This window comes from Barbatula barbatula (genome assembly GCF_947034865.1).
Source record: "Barbatula barbatula genome assembly, chromosome: 21".
Taxonomy (NCBI): domain Eukaryota; kingdom Metazoa; phylum Chordata; class Actinopteri; order Cypriniformes; family Nemacheilidae; genus Barbatula; species Barbatula barbatula.
The window spans coordinates 17,067,193-17,084,726 of record NC_136784.1 but is presented as its reverse complement, the minus strand read 5'-3'; the positions used below and the strand labels follow the sequence as shown (position 1 = coordinate 17,084,726).

The window sequence follows — 17,534 nt, the reverse complement described above, 5'->3', positions numbered from 1 at the left end:
GTTTCCAACAGTATCAATTTTATTTAATATAAATATAATAATTTACACTCTATTATCTATTTATGCCCTTGGGTTTTCTATACTGTGCAAGTTTGTTTTTTTCCGTGTCTGTTGCTACTTCACTGCCTGTTCCTGCGACAGGGACAAGAGAGGGAAGTGAGGAAAAGAAAAAAAAATGGTCCAGTTCCCCAACACGCTGTCGCTCGGTCCTCAGCCCAGCCGAGAGGCTCTTCCAGGCGGTTGGTGATGGCTTGAGAGTAGCCGGCATCGAGTCCCCCGTTTTCTGTTCCTTGCCCTCATGGTTATTGGATGCCGGATTCCTTGTTGTCAAGCTCCCTGCGCTTGCGTTCTCTCCTTGTCCCGATCCTGACAGCCAGATGTCAAATATTTGATTTTGTGATTTAATATAAAGTACTCTTTATTTACCCAGTTAAACTAATAAGTAATGAAAGGAATAGTTCACCCCAGTCAGTTCACACTAATAAAAGTTACTACAGTAGTGATTGTCAGAACATCAATGATATGCCAGACAGTATTACATTTGTATCCTTGTGTTTTTTATTACATTGAGTATATTTTCCATGAATTTGTCCTTTTACTTTCATGTTTCTCCAACAACCAAAGGTTCCTATTTCTGTGTATCCAATATAAAAATAATTATTTATTTTATTGCTTTATTACATCTTCCCCTGGCCTGCTCTCAAATAAAAGCTTCTTTCGAATAAAATCATTTTTACGGGTGTAGCCTACCATTTAATACCATGCACTTATTATCAATATGATAATGAGAAAGAATAAAACTGCAACCAGTGCTGCAATTCTTGTTTTACTGACGAGAGTGTAACAAGGGTCCAGAATATCTGAAGAAAAGATGTAAATAAAAATGTGACAGTTAAGTAATTTACTTAATTTACAGTTAAGTAAATGGACAGCATTAAGTTTAACATCTGAAACATCCAGATATTAAAATAAAAACTATTACCATATCACACCAACCTATTTTAATAGCTAATAGAACATTTTCTTTCAAATTTTGAAAATTCTATTTACCATAATAATGCAGAGTTTGTAGGAACATCCATCTGCCAGACTTCACTACACAGGTGCAGTTTCCTGCAGTCCTCCACTCCTCAACTGATACTGCAACATGATTCAAAGAATTCACTGGGAAGTTCTCTTTTTTTTTCTCATCAAAACTCCCAATTTGTCCATTTTCCTTTTTACTGCCTATGAGCCAGTACACATAGACCTGTGATGGAGCAAATCCTCCAATCACACACTGAAGAGTCACGGTGGAGTCATGGCCATTGTTGTTGGCAAAGGCCATCATTTCAATAGATGGCATCAGCACTGTGCTAACATCTGAATAATATAAATAGCAGCATGTAAACAGCATATACTTAAAACATTGTACTAAAATTTCATACAGTTGCAGAAAATCAGGAGGCCAAAATTATTTAAGATTAAGGTGTGTGTTTAGGTGTGACATTTCTCCTAAATTCCATGAAAATTTGTATTCTTTTATTTTAATTTATTTGCAGAAAATTTAAACGGGACAATCTGGTAAAAATAAAAACACTGTTTTGAGATCTTGATACTGTGACAAAACAAGTTAATATTCATTTTAAAACAACATAACTTTCATGTATTATGTGCATTTTTGGAACATAGAAATATATTGGGTGTCAATTAGCCTGATTCTTATTTATAGCTTTCAGCTGTTTTTGCATTCTATCAATCTTTCACATTGATTGGGGTACTGGGGTATGTTTCCTTTGGAATTCAATGGACACTCAACTGGAATGGCTGTACAACATCTAGAAATGATAAATAAAAAAGCATAACTGGAGGGGTTTCTCATTTTCTGCAGCTGTACATTACACAATGGAATCAATATAATGCCAAGAAATGCTCAACATTAGAAAATACAAAGAATCAGGTCTTATGTAGTACATTTTTTAAACTGTTTGGGATGCTGGTTGTATTACCTTTTATTATGACAATGGTGCCATTGCCTAGGTACATATGCTCACGGTCTGTAGCAATGCAGTAATATGTCCCAGAGTCCTGTCGTGTTGCATTGTAGACAGAAGCCTTACATACAGAACTCTGAACCTGATCGTTACTCTGAATGGGGATGTTTGAGTCATGTAGAATGTCTGTCATTCCAGTCACTGGGTCAACTCTGAGCAAGGCCACTGTGTGACAAAATGATTCCACCCCGTTCAGCTGGCAGTCTATGGTCACTGTATCACCCAAACCCACATGAACTAATGGAGGAAACTGAGAAACTGCTTCAGCCATCACTGCAGAGGTAGTCAGACCACATAATGTTTGTGTGAAAATTATAACCTCAAAGCTACCATTTTACATTTAGTCATTTAGCAGACGCTTTTATCCAAAGCGACTTACAGATGAGGAAACATTGGAAGCAATTATAACAACATAAGCAATTATAACAACATATCTTGTTGTCAACATAGCTACCAATCTTCAATGCAAATCTAACATAAACACACTTTTTCTAAATTGTTTCCATAATATTCTTTTGGCATACTGCTTCTATATGCTTCTTAATAAAGCGGTCTAGCATGCATCATGAATCTTCTTTCTAAATAGAACATAACATGTGGAAATATATTAAAAAAGGTTGATTACCTTTTAGTGATAGTTCCCAAAGCAGGACACACCCAAGTAGTTCACGCATGTCTGTAGACTTTACAGGCCAAAGCAACTGAGTGAAATGAGTATATGGTTGACAGTCACAAAAACCCACCTTTTCCTGTGTGTTCATGTTTGCTCATTCAAAATTTGTTGATGAAACACAGACACAAATCAAAGTAGTCTGAATCTGAATCTAGACCTGAGAAACAGATTATTTCAAAACAATAGTTTAGGCGATCCTTAAATGTATCCACATACAATATATAGGGTTGGAATTAATTCTTGGGAAACTCTGCATGTCCTTGTTCTTACAACAGGGCTAAAGGTCTTTTCTTCACAGTAATTCTTAGTATAGCAGAAGCTGGGGAAGTGTTTACCTTCACTTTGGAGCAGAAGCACTATGGAGGCAACATCCTTCTGTAAAGTAGGTATCATATGGTAAATACAGGAACCCACTTGGAGCACAGGCAAAAAGGCGTATCTGTTCCAGGGACTTAACTCTGAGTCTATAGCCACAATGCTAAAAAAAGACATTCTTATAACACTAAAATGCCCGGCTGAATAAAAACGAATTAAAATAAAAACATATCACCTGAGAGAGGAGAGTGCTAATGCAAGTGATACACCCAACCAGCCACCCACCCAGCACAGCTCTATCATTGACCCAGTAGATCAGCTATTGCACCTTCGTCAAGGAGGTCTATCTACTGAGGAATATGTTCAACAATTCTGTAAGATATAGTATCAATTACCGTTCTATGATGACGTTTTGTTTAAGGACTTGTTCCGTTTCGGACTCAATGACCCAATTAAGTCATGGTTACCTAGAGGGGAGATTAATGACAGTTTAAGGGACATCATGGACTATGGACTGATGTAATGTGACTCTCCGTTCACTGTGGGAGAGGCAGAGGACAGTGTTGAAACCCCAAATCACTTTTTGGGGGGCCAACAGTGTCAAGTGCAGTTGGCAGTGGAGCTTGAACGCCCAGCGCCACTGCACAAGATGGCTGCCAGCCCAGCGCCACTGCACAAGATGCCCGCCAGCCCAGCGCCACTGTATAAGATGGTCGCCCAACCCAGAGCCACTGCACAATAAGGCAGCAACAGCTGTCACTGTGGTGGAACCTCCAGAGGTGGCTGCAACTGCTGCACAACCATCGGAGTTGTCAGTAGTATGCATCCATGAACTCTCATTCTGTCTTGCCACGGCTATGGAGGCCGTCTATGAACTAATTGCCTGTCCTGTTATGGCCACGGAGGCCGCTCAGGAACTCACTGCTTGTCCGGTCACGGCTACGGAGGCCATCCATGAACTCACAGCCTGTCCTGTCACAGCCATGGAGACCGTCTGTGAACTCTCTGCCTGCCCTGTCACGGCTATGGAGGCCATTTGGGAACTCTCTAACCGCCTTCTCACGGCCACGTAGGCAGCCATTAATCTGTTTATGTTCTCTGCTTTAGTCCTACCTGACTAGACTTGCTCTCCTGTGCCATCGCCTCCACTATGGTGGTCCTCTACCCTGGAGGGCTACAGCTCCGCCTGCTCCGCCCTGGTGGGCTCCAGTTCCGCCTACTCCAACCCGGTGGGCTCCAGTTCCGCCTGCTCCAAACCGGTGGGTTCCAGTTTCGCCTGCTCCACCCTGCAACTGCCTTGGTCCAGGGTCGATCCACTTCCATGTATCCCTGGCCCTCCATCCCTCCTCCTGTTCCGCCTCCGCTCCACCTACCATCTGAACTCTGGTCTATTCTCAGTTAGGAGTGTCTGGAAACCACTCCTTAGTGGGGCTATGTCACGATTGTCAGCTGGAGTGCCCATGAACTCCAGTAGAGGGCGCTTCACTCAGGACTAATCCCATGCTAATCACCATCAGGTGTTCCCCATTATGTTTGGACTCTCAATGATTGTGAAGTCTTGTTTATACCGACTGTGATTCTCTGCTGCCTGCCCCGACCTCTGCTTGTTACTGTTTCTGATTTTGGATATTCCCTGACATACCTGACACTGTTAATAAAGTACTGTATATGGATCCAAACGTCTCTGACTCATCGTTACAGCATCCAAAAGAGTGGAAAAGTGATGGCTGTATTGTAAAATTGTTGCAAAAATTAACGGCTGCACTAAGATTCAATTTAGAGCCATTTCAAATTGAAACAGACTTTTAAATTTAAATTGTTACATTTTTACAGTGTAATAAAATACTTTAATTATTCAAAATGGTGGAGGGGTGCTGTGATGGGCCTCTAAAATACAGTTCCCTTTCTGTCGGTCTCTCGACGTTGTGTCGAACCGACAGATGGGGTTCGCCCCTGAGAACCTATCATCTTCTGACTATTTTGAAAAGGCCAATGAAATTGGCGAATGAAATTTGCATGCCGGGCTCCGCCCCCGGATATCCGGGTATAAAAGGGGAGCCGGCGTGCTCATTCATTCACCTTTTGTTCTTCAGAGCCTTCGCATCTGATGACATTCTTCGAATTGCCGAATTCTACGACGGGGTGCAGCGGAGATTCCCCTGGGCGTCCTGGCAGTTCCAGAGATATTTTTCTAAAAGAGCAATTTCCTCAGCGTGGCATTGCCCGCTGATCTCTTGGGAGCAGTACACTCATCGAGGACGGGGACGGACACGGTGGTTGCCGCAGGTGTTCGGGGGTCCGACCACTGTGGCAGCCTCGTGGATTCGTCCTGCCCGCACTGCGCGCGGATGGCTATTCAGACGTTGCATCACTGCGGGCGGATGGCTATTCAGACGTTGCGTCACGGTGGCTGTGTTCTGTAAGATCCAGCCAACACCTCGTTTGCTTCCCGTTCTGTGACCGCAGCGGCTACGGCCCTGCGGGTGATGTGGGGATTATCGTGAGCGTTAATCCGTCAGCCGGCCGGCTCGCGGACCGCTCCCGCCCCGTCTCGCTTGTTTAGCAGTTCCCCAAGGATGGTCATCTTATTCCTCAGCCACGCGCTCGGACACGAGCCGTGGAGATGAGGTGTCTCTTGCAACATCTGAGCGCGACCTGCTGACATCAGACTCTGGCGATTCCCTGAAGCTCCCTCCCTCGGGAGGTCGAGCACAGGTGAGAGCAGACGTCAAGATGTCAGCCATGCTCGCTCGGACCGCCGTGAGTGTCGGATTGCGGTGCGCACATTGGGCCCTGGCGCTGGTGGCTGGGTACTTCGCACATTGGGCCCGGGCGCGACTCCAAGCCGTGCCCGGCTCAAGTGCCAAGTTTTACCGAGCTGCATTAGGAGTTCAGTAAGACCTGGAGCACCCCCTTCGGCGCGCTTCCATCTAGCTGACTCTATCGCCCTCTCTTCCCTCGGGGCGGGGAGGCAGCTAGGGACTATGTCAATGCACCCTGGGTGGAGCATGCAGTCGCGGGTATCCGCAGACAGCGGCCACCTGGGGAGCTTGACCTAGACTCACCGTCCAGGGCATGTAAGGTCTCGACATCTCTGGTGTTGAGGCTGGCAGTGCCGTGGGCCAAGCTGCCACCACTCTTACGCCATGGCCATCCTGCAGGCCAGGGCGCTAAAGAGAGCCCCACGGGGTAAGACCGACCCAAGTAGTGCCGCCGCCGACTGGCCCTCCGGGGACCACGGTGGCAGTGCAGGCTGGGTCGGACGATGTCCACATCAGTGGCCCGGAAAGACGCATCTGACTCAATCTTGCGCAGGTGGGCGATGTCAAGAAAGGCCACTTTCCCGACTCCCCTCTCGCAAGGTCGGCTGATTGGTGGCGCTGTCAAGGACTGCTCCAGCAGCCTTATGACAGTGTAGAAACAGACCGGCCTGCTGTGACCCGGCCGCCTTTCGGCCGTCGAGGTCTCGCACGTGGTCTGCCCCCAGCAGCCCCGGCCTTCTCCAGCGTTTACTCCGGTTCTGGTGCCCCCGCAGGTGGCCCCCCGGAGGAAGACGTCGAGAGAAGGACCACCTAGAGAGATTGAACCATCGGACCCGACCCAGCATTGGTAGCTGGATGGTCGGACTGGGGCGGTCCCTGCCGCGTCCCAACACCTTCTGGGCCCCTTCGGGGGCCTAGTGCCCGCCTTCTCACAAGGAGAGGTCTCTCTCTGGGTCCCACTTGCAGCCGCTCTCACCCTCTGAAAGATGGTGTTCGGCAACTCGACGCACATTACACATTACACCCGCACCTGTTCCCCAATTTCACAAATATATACACACCTTGTGTCACCCTAAGTCTGGAAGGCATTCCTCAGTTTCCTTGGTGTCACCATAAGCCTTACCTGTAAAATGTATTAATAATTCCCTTTGAGCTAAATTGACCTGTTTCCCTTACATGCCGGCGCAGAGCTGGTGCCCCCTCCTCCCATCAATGAGGCGCAGATCATTTACTGGGTTGAGAGTATCCTGAACTCTAGACGTGGAGGGGTACGATCCACAGGGATGCACACTCATGGGGTCAAAAAAAGTGACAATTATACGAGACCCCCCAATGCTCTAATACATATAAATTATATATTTAATACGCAAATAGGCAAATAGGCTTTATTTTACAATTTGTCCAAAGACTTTTCTAAATTGATCATATGCAATTGGGCACCCAAGAGCAAACCCCTTGTGTTGCAACGTCGAGTGTCTAACAATGACCGAAAGAGAACTATGGTTAGCATAGTTCATTTTAGAGGATTGCTGTACGTAAGAAATATGGATTTTTGATAGAAACTAGTAAATTAATATGTGTAAAGATGAGTGAAGCAGCAATATTAGATTAGATTAGATTCAACTTTATTGTCATTACACATATACAAGTACAGTGTAACGAAATGTAGTTTAGGTCTAACCAGAAGTGCAATTAGCAAGTCCGGATATACAGTTTGAATAAATACAGAATACAATATTAGGAAAATATTATACAGTGGGCATGGACTATGAAAATATTTTACAGTATGTACTATGTATGTTTTACGGTATGTACTATGAACGATACAGATGGCTATATTCTATGAACATTAATGTACAGGTGGCTATGAACAGATAATAAACAATAGTGCAAGTGACTTAATAACTTGCAGTCCAGAAGATGAGTAAATGCAGTTAATAATATAATTTCTATTGAATTCTTTACCCATTAAAGTGCACCCCATAATTTCATCTTCTGCAGAAATGATCATGCTCTTCATGAAATGAGCAGTTTTTTGTGACTTTGAGGTGTGAAATGATTTGCCTTGATGTTACTATGTTGTGAATTTGAAACCAAAGATTTTCCACTGACAAAGCAAATGCGTGGACATCAACCTGAATGATGGTAAGGTCCACCCCAGCCTTTCGTGTTGCATGTAACCACACAACAAAGAGGACAAAGCAACACTCTACCCTAAGAAGAGAAAAAAAACTCTTCCTGTTCGTGACCTGCCACAAATAACAGAGCAGCCACAAAACAAAATATTACATAACTGATTCGGAAACCATTCCTTTATCTTTATAATTATTACTTTGTTTAGCAACAGAAACTGTTAAGCTTTCTTAGTTTTATTACACTATAAAAAGGAATATGTTATGGTCCGTGGTTCTTTTTCTTCTTTGGATTCTCAGCATACATTAAAGAAATAGGAATAAATTATATATATTAAACATTTCATTTAACAATGAAAATGAAGAAACGAGCATGTAAATGTTGACCTTGTTTATAGGGTTTAATGAATGAGAATATACTGTGGAATATTCACAGTTCACAACACAAACTGGACAAAAATCATTTCAATACCATTTTACATTTCACACAATATTATAAAATAAAGATTTTTTTTTATTCAGAAAGTTGAAACAGTGAAAAGTTAAAATATTTACTTGAAAAAGTTTAAATGTTTAATTTTATAAAACATGCAAATAGGTGAAACTACCAGAAAAGTTGAGTAAAATGTTTTATTTAAGTTTCAACTCATGATGTATTTCCCCACTTGATATAGACACTTGCTGTTATCAGAAACAATAGACCAAAAATTAAACACAAAGAAAGATATGTGTATTTTATAGTATGGCACACTTTCAATGCATCTGCAGAGAGAAAATTTGAAAGAAAAGAAAAAGAGTTAAAAGATCCAAATAATACTCTTTATATAAATATACTGTCGATTATAGAGATCCTATTTTATACCATGTTGCTGAAATGTCTTGTTGTAGCGTTGTCCTTCAAAGTCGACCATGCACACACATTGCACGTTTCTTTCCCACTCTGCAGCAGTAATCAGGATTTGGTTCCTTGTGAGCTGAATGGTACCATCATGCTTGTGTGACCTAATGTACTGTCCTTTTTCTTTTCTTCCCTCTACATCCCAGGACACGCGCACCTGAAAACCTTCAACCCCAGTCACAACACACTGAAGTGGGACTAATGGACTGTTCTGGATCAGTGGTGAAAGAATATTGATGAGGGGGAACGCAATGTGTTCTGAAAACATGAAAAAACATATTGAAAAAGAACAGTGAAGGAATAAACATAATAATTTTTCTGAGCGTAATAGACAGACCATTCCCCTATAAATGTGGCTTCAACAAATCACAGTTACACAGTTAACTATTAATTTCTATTAGTAAAATTACCTTTACCCTGACCATTACTATGAATTGTGCATTGATGTCATTCCAATTATACTTGGATCTTTAAAAGCCCAACCAGATCTCACCTTTCACAACCACCCGTGATCCGTTGCCAATATGAGCAAAGCGCCCCTGCACAGCTACGCAGTAATATACACCAGAGTCTTGCACTGATGAATTAGCAATAAGTGCGGTGCAAATGCTGGTCAATTGGTTAGATGAGTGATTAGGATGGTTTTGAACTCTGTCAGTGAGGCTGACGGTTGCACTCTCTGGGTCGGCTCTCAGCCAGGCCACCGTGGAACATGGGGAGTACAGCTCCATAATGTTGCAGTGTAGGATAATTTCATTTCCAGCCATCACCTCAGCCATTTTTGGCCACTGAGTTACAATAAACGGCTTTGTCACTATATTAAAAAGATGAATATGAATGCAATTATGTAAATACTTTTGTTCAATTGTGTAACCCTTTTCTTGTAACCCCCTTTACAATTGATTGGATAAATTACAGCCCATTAATGCTTTTTGGTAATCAAATTTAAATACTGCAAAAAAAATCATAGTTACATTTAGCAAATTACAAATGCAAAATTGTAATGAGATTTTCTTTACCTGTTTCAACAGTGTGAGATAACCAGATAATCAGCAGCCAAATTCTCATCTTTACAGTCGAACTCATTTGAGACACTCACAACTTCACCTCTTCAGTTTAGTAAAATCTGTTCTTCCTTTTCAGTCTTATAAATATATATAAAAATAAATGACTGACTACAACAAACAAAGGATCCTCAAAAGAAACACATTTCCCTTTCTGTCAGTCTCTCGACGTTGTGTCGAGACTGACAGAATGGGGTTTGACTTAAGAACCTATCGTCTGATTCTACTTTGAAAAGGCCAATGAACTTGGCGAATGGGACAGCATTCTTATTCATATTCATTCATCATGTTTTTTGGAACCTGCGAGGCTTATGCTGAGCAATTTTCGATTCTTCCTACTAGATCTACGACGCAGAGCAGCGGAACTTGTCCTGATGTCTTAAAGGAGCATATTTCTAAAAGAGAAAATTCTCCTGCAACGTGCACATGTCGCCAGGCAAGTCTCGCGGCTGTAGTCTTTGGTGCGACGGCAACATCCTCAAGACAGACAGGCACGATACCTACCACACATGCTCCGTAACGGTGGTAATGGTATTGCGGTCACGGCTGGCCGTTTGCTTCCTGCCCGACAGCGGCTAAAAAGCCAGCTGCGGTGGTGGTGATATGGGAGTCCCGGTGGGCGTAACTCCATTGCAGTATTGCCGCGGACCGCCCATGCCCGTCACGCTCACCGAACCTGTCTGCTCTGGGCGACGCCAGACAGTCCCATAGCGGATCCACGCCACGGCGTGCAGAGGATGAGCGTGAGGTGCACTTGTGTCCACAGACGTGCCACCTGGAGGCACCAACCAAGGCTCCCTTCCAAAGTCAGCAGTGGGTGGTGTCCCTGCGGGCCATTCATATCTCGGACGACCTCGATCAGACAGCCAACGTGCTCTCTTGGCAGGTCGCTCCACGGAAGTTGGCGACTCCATCCTCGCGGTCCAGCTTATTGGGAGCAGTGCAGGCAGGCACAGGGGTCCTGTTCGCCCCCTGCACTCCTCCCATTGCTACATTGGGTACTCCCTAACTGAGACCTCCTCAGTACGGATTCCTTTGTGCACAGCTGACTGCGGGGGGCAACCGGGAGTACATCTTCCCCCCCAGTGTGCCTCCCCATACAGGTACTGTGCGGTGCCAGGGTAGAGGAGCTTCGAAGTCTGCTAGTTGCGCCTGATTTGCAACACACCCTGTTGGATCCACTGGAGAACCCGATCTTTCTCTAATGATGAAGACGCTTCTCCTGTCCGCACTTCATCAGGAGGGTGTCCAGCGGGTGCCTAGAGTTGGGGTACCCCACGTGGGATAGACACCAACCTAGCCACATGCCCAGAGTCCCCACCATCCCCTCCACGATCTAGGTGGTGGGGAAGCTGCAGGCGCTCCCCCTGGGAGGAAGTTCCAACCCTTTCCCTGTCATACCCAGTACGCACCCTGCACCTCTACTAGGACCGAACACAGAGCTCTCGCTCTGAGCAGCTCTTTGTCTGTGTCAGGGGAAAGCAGGGAAGCTGTCTCCAAACAGAGACTGGCTCACTGGATCGTGGACGCCATCCTGTGGTTTGCTGATCTCAGGCCCCTGCCCACTGTAGTGACGCTCACTCTGCCAGGGTGCAGCCTCCTCAGGGGCATGGGGTCAGAGCGCCTCTCTGGCAGACATCTGCAGAGCTGCCGGTTGGGCTGCCTATTGCACTGCAACTTTAATAGCTAATGTCAATAATTTATGCATACCTAAGTCACTTGCACTATTTTAGTCTAAATTATTATCTGTTCATATCCACCTGTACATTAATGCTCATAGTATATAGTCATCTGTATATATTGTTCATAGTTACTGTCATATTTTCATAGAACACACCTACTGCAAAATATTTTTATAGTCCATGCCCACTGTATTATATTTTTCATATTGTATTCTGTATTTATTCTAACTGTATATCCTGCACTTGCTAACTGCACTTCTGGTTAGACCTAAACTACGTTTCGTTACACTGTACTTGTATATGTGTAATGACAATAAAGTTGAATCTAATCATCTAATCTAATCTAATACAGCCTTTTTCCGCACGGGCGTCGAACCTGTGATGGAACGGGTCTTGAGTGAGACTGACGGTGGTTGGGTGCACGCCTGCGAAACTGCGCCATTCCAGCCTCCCTATTTATTCCATTGGACGAAGTAAAAGGCATTCCATTCATCACTAAGCACTTGGGGGTAGGTGAACCCTTGTACCTGGGCTAGTGCTCCACACGTAGTGACTCCCCTCCTTTGTTAGTCCCGTCTGACACTTTCTCACTCTTTGTTACCCTGTCGGCAAACCTGTGACCTCCCCTCGCTGGTCTCCACCGCTTATTTGCACCCCTGGTTTGGGACCCGCACTACTACTCCCATGAGTTCTCCCCACTGGTGAGACCATGTAGGTATTCAACATATGATCTCCCTTCGTAAGGTGTTATCTCCGCAAATAAGGGCAAATAAGTATTAGGAAGAATGTTCCACCAGGAGGGAGTTGTGAAGGAGAATGAGCGGGAAAGGAATTTAGTGCCCTTATGAGAAGGCATTACAAGGCGCCACTCGTTTGAGAAACGCAGGGTTCTTGATGGGGTGTAGGAGTGTAGTAGGGTGTGAAAGTATGCCGGCACAGATCCAGTGATAGTCCTGTGTGCAAACATCAGTGACTTGAATCTGATCTGGCTTCAACCGGTAGCCAGTGGAGAGAGATGAAAGGGGGTGTCACATGAGCCCTTTTGGGCTGTTGGAAGATGAGTTGTGCTGCTGAGTTTTGAACCAGCTGAAGTTGTTTGATAGCCTTTGCAGGAAGACCAGCAAGGAGAGCATTGCAGTAGTCCAACCTTGAGATTACCAGGGCCTGGACAAGGAGTCCCGCGGAGTACCGCATGCTCAGTGAGGTAGGCTCTAACCTTGCGAATGTTAAATAAGGAATATCGGCATGATCGCGTTGTCTTTGCAATGTGATCCTTGAAGGACAGCTGTTCATCAAATATGAGTCCAAGGTTCCTGGATGATTCAGAGGGAGTGATAGTGGAGTTGCCAAGCTGGATGGTGAGATTGTGTTGGACCGTGGGGTGTGCTGGAAACACGAGTAGTTCTGTCTTGGCTGGGTTCAGCTGCAGGTGATGCTCTTTCATCCAAGCTGAGATATCATCTAGGCTGCTCTTATGTGAGCTGCTACAGTGGTATCGTCTGGGTGAAACAAGATGTAGATCTGGGTGTCATCAGCATAACAGTGATACGAGAAGCCGTGTGCCCGTATGATGGGTCCTACGGATGTCAGCAGCAGTCCAAGCACCGATCCCTGAGGGATCCCAGTGATCATGTGGTGAGCCACATCCAGACAGCAAGCCCCTCCATGACACCTTGAATGATCTGCCGGATAGGTAGGATTGGAACCAGTGGAGAGGGGAGCCTGAGATTCCTAAGGATGTGGTTTACTGAGTGGTTTGTTTTGAAGCCAGACTGCTTTTTATCCAGTAGATTGTTCTGGGATATGTATGAGGAAACTTGGTTGAAAACTGCCCTTTCAAGAGTTTTCGCAATGAAAAGGGAGGAGAGAGACAGGTCCAATCTACAGGTCTGTAACTGTCGGTAATAGTAGGGTCCATTGTGGGTTTCTTGAGTAGGGGCGTGACCTGGGCCTGTTTGAATGTGGATGGAAAAGTGCCAGTGATCAGGGAGGTGTTGATGATGTGTGTGAGTGTGGTGGATGTGGCCTGAAGGAGATGGGAGGGGATTGGGTCAAGCGGACAGGTGGTGAGATGGCGAGAGAGAAGTAGGGTGACGTCACCGTTCATGACTATCATGTTCATGCCTGAGAGTCTATATTTTGCAGGTAGGCGTGTGTTGTGGCCATCGTTTAGTGGTGATAGCTGTCATGATTCTGGCCAGCCTTCTGGGGTCTGTGGGGCCATGCAGGTTATGTGTCTGCAGGGGCTTCTGGATGGTTCCTGCCCCACCCTCTCTGTGTTGGCTGGCTAGCAAGATGTGAACAGTGGGCTAATATTTACTATCATTTTAATTTGTATAATCATAATAAATAACAAATAAAGTAAACAGTGAAACAGCAGGATAATGAAATCATAAAATAAAAAGAAATCAGACAAATCAAACTAAAGAAGACACCGAGGCTGTACACAAGATAGTGTTTTTACCCAATAAAATGGAAAAAGTCAGCCAAAGATGAGACAGGAGAGGTGTTAGACATTTTAAGACAAACTGACCTCTAGTGTTAGTAGAAGGTAATACGTCTCATGCCGGACTTTCCGGTTTCCACATTCTATGTGCATTAACTCGCAACTGCTAAGGCAACTAGTGTAATTTACAAACTAAACTTGATTAAGATTTTTGTAACATTCCCTTTTAAATTGTCGTCATCTACTGTTTTACCATACAATATACAGGTGCTGGTCATATAATTATAATATCATCAAAAAGTTGATTTATTTCACTAATTTAATTCAAAAAGTGAAATGTGTATTTTATATTCATTCATTACACACAGACTGATATATTTCAAATGTTTATTTCTTTTAATTTTGATGATTATAACGGACAACTAAGGAAAACGTATGCAAGAGATGGGTTTCAGCTGTCGCATTCCTTGTGTCAAGCCACTCTTGAACAACAGACAGTGTCAGAAGCGTCTCGCCTGTGCTAAAGACAAAAAGGACTGGATTGCTGTTCTCTGATGAAAGTAAATTTTGCATTTCCTTTGGAAATCAGGGTCCCAGAGTCTGGAGGAAGCAATCCACGTTGCTTGAGGTCCAGTGTAAAGTTTCCACAGTCAGTGATGGGGTGGGGGATGCCATGTCATCTGCTGGTGTTGGTCCACTGTGTTTTCTGAGGTCCAAGGTCAACGCAGCCTTATACCAGGATGTTTTAGAGCACTTCATGCTTCCTGCTGCTGACCAACTTTATGGAGATGCAGATTTCATTTTCCAACAGGACTTGGCACCCCTGAATACAGTGCCAAAGCAACCAAGGACAATGGTATCCCTATGCTTAATTGGCCAGCAAACTCGCATGACCTTAACCCCATTGAAAATCTATGGGGTATTGTGAAGAGGAAGATGCGACATGCCAGACCCAACAATGCAGAAGAGCTGAAGACCACTATCAGAGCAACCTGGGCTCTCATAACACCTGAGCAGTGCCACAGACTGATTGACTCCATGCCATGCCGCATTGCTGCAGTAATTCAGGCAAAAGGAGCCCCAACTAAGTATTGAGTGCTGTACATGCTCATACTTTTCATGTTCATACTTTTCAGTTGACCAAGATTTCACAAAAATCCTTTATTTGTATTAGTCCTAAGTAATATTCAAATTTTCCTTCCGCCTCGTCTACTCAAAGAGAAAACAAGAAAGCACACATTAGTAAGCTAGACTAATTGTTCAACTTCGGGAAGCAGCGTATAGTAGTTGAAAGACACTGGAACACGCAATGCATCAATCTAAATTACACAACATTTGGAACGTATACACGAAATAGGGAGGAAATTCGCTCCTCTATTTCCTTCACGCTAACAGAGGGTTTCTCAACAATATCGAGACTCACTATAAAATATTTCTTCATTTTATAGGGTCACATAAAAAAATGCAGTTAACTGGACCATCATTAACAGCAACAGGGGCTTCCTGGATAGGAACTCAGAGGTCACCAAACATGATTCTCCACCAGATCTATCAAGATCACATCCATGAAATTAGTCATTTGAAACATCAGTTTCAGTCAAGGAATTAGTTTAGCTCAAAGTAAAATACGCATAATAATCGTTATCAAATATACATATTTTACAGTCTCTGATTAGTAATAAAAAGTATAACAATATTTTTAAGCATTCGTCCAGCGAATGTATCAATGATTAATACACTTTTCGTTATCTCATGGCCATAAGTAACGTGACTTTACCAAACAGATTTTAGAGCAAAGGTAGCGTGAATCTAACACGGTTTAAGTGACCTCGTATATGAGCATTGAGCAAAGAAAACCCATCACACGTGAATATACAGTATGTGTAGCAAGGTAGGCGGGAAAAGAGCCGGGAGTAGAGACCGGTGCGTGAGTGACAACGAGCGTTAGCTGTATGCGCACAGGTCTCGTATCACGAGTGACCGGACCGTCAGTGAGAGAGGACCACGCCTGTTTTTATAAAAAAAATATATTTAACCTTTATCTAACCAGGTAGGCACATAGAGGACTCATCCTCATTAAAAACGGCGACCTGGCCAAGATAAAGCGTCATGGTGCAGACAGCATAAAGTTACACAGAAAAGACGAGACAATATAGTACAAGTTACAAACTGTTGTTCAGTCAAAATGCATCATACGAAAATAATCAAAAGTACAATAACTAGACAGATTAATTAATAAATTAATTGCCTAGTGTGGAGGGGGCGTGGTTAAGCGGAGTCGGCAGCGAAAGGGTGAGGTAAGCGGTGTGTAAGTAGGTCAATTTCACATTGTAAACACCTGTGTCCCGTTTCAGTAATTGGTGGGGAGACGGTTAAAAACCTGCCAGACAGACGAGGAGGTGAGAGAGACCGGCTGGGAAGCCCGAGAGGAACCTGAAAGGGAAACCGAAACCGAAACCGAAACCTCTCCTGCGAGACGATGTCGAGCAGCGTGTTTAAAAACGAGTCATTATTTTGAGTTATTGTTTGTTAAGAGCGCAGTGGCGCCAACCAAGGAATTTATAAATAAATCGTGAGGTGCTTCCCAGCCTACGCCGACCCTGTCTCCTTTCTTCCTTCCCTTCCAACGAACTGTATTACACTGGTGCCGAAACCCGGGAAGGAAGGGGAAGCCGTAGCCAGTATGCAGTCCCCGCCAGCCTCGCCGTTTGCGGAAGTGATTCAGTCGCTCGCGGCTCTTCATCACGAACACCACCAGGCGCTGCTGGGTCTCCGAGAGGACCAGGAGAAACGTTTCCAGGTTCTCGTCCAGGCTCAGCAAGAAGACCGCGAGCAGTTCCGAAACTGGGTCCGCCGCGAAGGAACCAGCACCGCGTCGGCGGCCGCACCCCTGTCATCCCACCTGCCTCTCCACAAGATGGGTCCTCAGGACGATCCGGAGGCGTTCCTGGAGCTTTTCGAGCGATCTGCGGAACTAGCAGGCTGGTCTCAGGATGACTGGTCGGCCCGGCTCATTCCTCTGCTGTCCGGAGAAGCGCAATTGGCCGCACAACAGCTTCCGGTCCAGAGCCTGTTTGTCTATGAGAGCCTGAAGAGAGCCATTTTACAACGGGTCGGCCTGAGTCCTGAGCAGCACCGCCAGAGGTTCCGTTCTCTGGAGTTCAGGGAGTGCGGCCAGCCATTCATCATGGCCCAACAGCTACGGGACGCCTGCCGCAGATGGCTGATGGCCGACAACGCGGACGTGGACTCCATCATTGATACGGTGACGCTGGAGCAGTTCGTGTCACGACTACCAAGGACGACGGCGGAGTGGGTCCAGTGTCACCGGCCGACGTCGCTCAGTCAGGCCATCCAGCTGGCGGAGGACCAACTGGTTGCGTGCTCCGGGGTCGGCGTACCTCCATCTTCTCTCTCTCCTTCTCTCCCTCATGTTTCCCTCTCTCCCCCCAAACCTGTCCCTTTTCCCAGGTCTCGCCTGGACCGAATGCCGCGACCAGCACCTAGGGTCCGGATGCCGCCCAGGAGT

The 17,534-nt window shown here is 45.1% G+C and overlaps 2 long non-coding RNA genes across 2 annotated transcripts; both read right to left on the bottom strand.

Moving 5' to 3' along the window:
- Positions 1-2,753, bottom strand: LOC306909974. Its single transcript, XR_013788119.1, has 4 exons — positions 2,659-2,753; positions 1,989-2,306; positions 1,051-1,362; positions 1-860 (listed from the first exon to the last, which is right to left on the bottom strand). It is a non-coding gene; the product is annotated as an uncharacterized lncRNA (long non-coding RNA).
- A 5,540-nt stretch (positions 2,754-8,293) lies between these two features.
- Positions 8,294-10,055, bottom strand: LOC306910065. Its single transcript, XR_013788125.1, has 4 exons — positions 9,833-10,055; positions 9,307-9,627; positions 8,778-9,071; positions 8,294-8,677 (listed from the first exon to the last, which is right to left on the bottom strand). It is a non-coding gene; the product is annotated as an uncharacterized lncRNA (long non-coding RNA).
- Between the last annotated feature and the right edge of the window lie 7,479 nt (positions 10,056-17,534).